This window comes from Perca fluviatilis, chromosome 14, assembly GCF_010015445.1.
Source record: "Perca fluviatilis chromosome 14, GENO_Pfluv_1.0, whole genome shotgun sequence".
NCBI classification, from domain to species: Eukaryota; Metazoa; Chordata; class Actinopteri; order Perciformes; family Percidae; genus Perca; species Perca fluviatilis.
Window position 1 is genome coordinate 23,870,127 of NC_053125.1, and position 3,986 is coordinate 23,874,112.

The window sequence follows — 3,986 nt, forward strand, 5'->3', positions numbered from 1 at the left end:
TTTCAATGCTTGAGCGTTTTAATTTTGCATATTGAAAGACAAGAAAGACCAGTTCACTCTCCAGACAGAATACAGTTGTGGTAAAAGCATTATTTTCATAACTCGTTCAGTCTGCTCTTAGGCCTAAGAGACAATCCAGCTCCTGTATGTCACTTGTCTCTTCAATCCTTTGGTAGCGTTACAGTGATAGAAAAGATAAAGACATGAAATGAGATATAGAGCCTTTAGGTTATATATATGAGACTGATGACACAAAAACAGTATTTGTGCTCTCGACAGGTACTTGATGCCTCTGTGTCAGCCCAGGAATCATCAGATTTTCTTGCTGCAGACAAATGGGCGAAGGACAGAACACTTGACATCATACCAGCATTTTCCGGCTACAAAAACCAAAAACACAGGAGCGTTTCTTCTTCTTCTGAATACAAACATCACTATACAAAGACATACTCTGTAAAAATAAAAACAACTTGAGACTGCGTACAAGCTGAACATTTTATCGTAATCGGACCAAACAGGATGTGAGTGTTTCTGTGACTTCTTGTGCAGCCTAAAGGCTGCTGGAGACAGCTGTCAACTGTCTGACTTGACAGCAGATTTTTGTCTGCCGCCTGCTCTCGTCCACTTTACAGGCGAACGTGCCTAATGTTATTGATTGAGAAAGCCAGCCCAGTTTTTCATACGTGCTACCCATAGGTGCTGCCTGAGCCAGCACAGCCCGCCCAGTGGCTTGTTTGAATTTGGAGGACCAACAACAACAGAGTGGGCCAGCTGACCAATCAGAGCAGACTGGGCTTTATGGGGAGGCGGGCCAAGACCTCAGACATAAGCATGCAAACCTAAACATGTAAACCTATGTCAAGTATACATCAAGAAAACATATATAACAGGGGCTCTTTAAAACATTACACAAGGTAATCTTAGAATTGACCAGTGCATGAAATAAAACAGGATACTATGCAAGGCCAAGGGAACTTTATCTGGATGCATAGTATCATGGATCCATGAAATAACTGGCCTTTAAAAATAAAAATCTGCCTGCCTCTATGGGAATTTAACATAGGGGTGTACTCACTTTTGTTGCCAGCGGTTTAGACATTAATGGCTGTGTGTTGAGTTATTTTGAGGGGACAGCACATTTACACTGTTATACAGGCTGTACACTTAATACTTTACATTGTAGCAAAGTGTAATTTCTTCAGTGTTAAAAGATATAATTAAATATTTACTAAAATGTGAGGGGTGCATCACTTTTGTGAGATAGTGTATATATAACAGGGGCTCTTTAAAACATTACACAAGGTAATCTTAGAATTGACCAGTGCATGAAAAAAAACCTAGAAAAGTTTATGAACACTTGCCTGCTCTCTTCTGCTCTCTGTTGCTGTTGCGCTGCTGCTGCTACCTGCAGTTAGACTCACAGCAGCAACAACAACAGCAGAGAGCAGAAGCTAGCAGGCAAGTGTTATTTACATAAACTTCTGGTGTGACTACAAACTTTCCAATCCATCGTTTTGAGGTGCATAACCTATATATACTAGTGTAGACCTTTGGTATCATTTCGGCATTATTAGTGGGGTCATTTAAGAGATACAAACGTGGGTCCATTAGCCCCGCTAAGCTATTCAGCAGCTAACGCTTACTCTACGTAACTTCCCCAATGTTAGACCCAGGTGAAAAAGCTTCTGGGGGTGTTTGGCTCGAGGTCATGGTGCAAAGGACCCTAGGTAACATTACTCGAACCATCACTTTAATGGCAGCCTATGGCACTGCATTTTCTCCACTGGAACTGCATCCTAGAAGGCGTTTCATCACGTTTTCATCTATTAAAAGGGTACCCTAGGGTACTTTATCATGTTTTCTCCACGCTCAGTGATGATGATTAGTAAGTAGTCTGAAAATGTCAGGCTGCGGCCCCTCAATCACCCTTTACTCATGCTCTCTACAGCGGAACCATGCGCAGTAAACTCTGATTTCAGACACTTTCTGGAGCATCATCACTTTCGCTATCACTGACATCATATAAAGTTACACTTCTTGAACATCAGCTTGTATATTGTTTGCCAGTTAGACAACGCGGGCGCTCTTTCGGCAACTTGACCTGCTTGTCCCCCGGCGACCTTCGTCTCAATGCATGTAGATGTGTGCAGAGGCGTTTCTGTAATTGTGTCAGAAAGTGGCTAAATAGAGTTGGTTACATCGCGGCCCAGAGTGCTCTTTTGACACAAAGTCGGGGTTTTAAACTTTACCATCTCCAGAGAGAGTTGGGTTGAGGTCCAGAGCAGCCAACAATAGACTCATCTAATAATCAGGTGGCATCAGGTCCAAAGAGACAAGTATTTCAAAAACCTGGGAACTAAAAACTTTATCCACTATCAAGTACGTAGGGATTTGTCTTTTGCTGTGTGTGTGTGCTCTCCATCTCTTCTTCCTCCAGGTTGGTGATTGCTGGTGAGCAAATCTTCTGTGCTCAGCTACCTGGACTGCCCAACAACAGCAGCCAGTGTAAACCCGGCAACGCTAATGGATAACAACAACGCTGGTTAACTTTCACTTCGGTTTCCTCCGGACTACCACAGTGAAGAGCAGCTTCCGCTATCCATCGGGTCTACGCAGACGGTAATCTTTGGCATCAAGAAAAAGTGTAAAATGGGGCCAGTAGAACAACAATGAACTTCACCAAACGGAAAACCGCGCGGCTTCCTAAAGAAAATAAAAATGACAAAGCAGTCTAGACTCTCAAAAGCAAACATTCACATACATGGAATGTAAAAGGAAAACCAAAGGAACAGTGAGGAAGACCCATTTGTGGTGTACAGGGTGGGGAACATGTTAATTCTTTTTGCTGTGAGGAACAGACCTTGAATTCCAGTGACGCTTTTTGTTTTGTGGTGGACCCGCTTTGATAGATTTTATCTCTTTGTACCACAAATCTCCCATTTCCCTTTCCTAAAATCTAAGTGGCTGGTTAGGGAAGTCTCGCTCTCATCCCCTTTATTAGTTTCTCCTTGCCCCCAGATCTAATTCTAATGTTCTCTACATTGCTCTCCAATTGGGTGGCACAAACGACAGAATGGCCTGAATGCAGATTGAGAGGATGACTTTGCTATTACAGCTAGAAAAGCACTGGAAATCAACATTAGGTCTGGGGAAGGATGCTGGCAATAAAATGATCCCAATGTTCCTCCAGTATTGTCTAATAAAGGGGATATGCACGCTAACATGGCAACCTTTCCCCCAATACACAAGTCGCTAAACGCCTTTAAACGCCTAGATCCGAGCAACCATATCCCTTCTTAACGCTTGAAAGCACAGTGAGTGTTTGGGATTTTTAAATGGGGCGGGGGTTGTTCAAACATGGCAAACCCATTTCTCCACTTTCATTACCCTGCCGTCTTGTTATTTTCCTGCTCTTTCATGTATAAATAACTGGTTCAAGGAACGGGCATAATGTCTCAATCTGGCAACCGCCATAAAGTATAGCCTTGTCTGCCTTAGCTGCCTAGAAAGAGACTAATTTGTGGCGGAAAGCATTGTATCACAAGTACACACTTTTAAGGTCTTCCATAAACATATGCCAAGCCATGCTGTGTGTGTAAGCGCAGTGTAAATCTGTGTGTGCGTTCTTATGACCAGCCACCATTAATAATAAGTTAGTTTGTTTAGAAGCACGTTAAATATAAATGACATCTGCACTAGACGCCTTTCTTTGGTTTCAATTATGGCCCCTCTCTTTCGTGCCGCTTTTGGAACTCGGTGCAATAATAGCGCTTGAAACTACAGCATTTTGTGCGGATTGTGTGTGCGTGTTAATCATGGCGCTTTATAAAGGGATGCAAACCCACAGTCCTGGCGGGAATTTAAGTCTCCACTTTCACCGGGTTGCCACAAGTTTCGATTTACTGAGCTGACATCATCGTAGCTCGCGCTCCACTGCATGCTCGGCAACGAAATTCAGCGATGATTTGTGTGTGTGTGCGTTGGTT

The 3,986-nt window shown here is 43.1% G+C and overlaps 1 long non-coding RNA gene across 1 annotated transcript; it reads right to left on the minus strand.

Annotated features, from left to right (window-relative positions):
- LOC120573481 lies at positions 1 to 960 on the minus strand. Its single transcript, XR_005641730.1, has 2 exons — positions 284 to 960; positions 1 to 167 (listed from the first exon to the last, which is right to left on the minus strand). It is a non-coding gene; the product is annotated as an uncharacterized LOC120573481 (long non-coding RNA).
- Between the last annotated feature and the right edge of the window lie 3,026 nt (positions 961 to 3,986).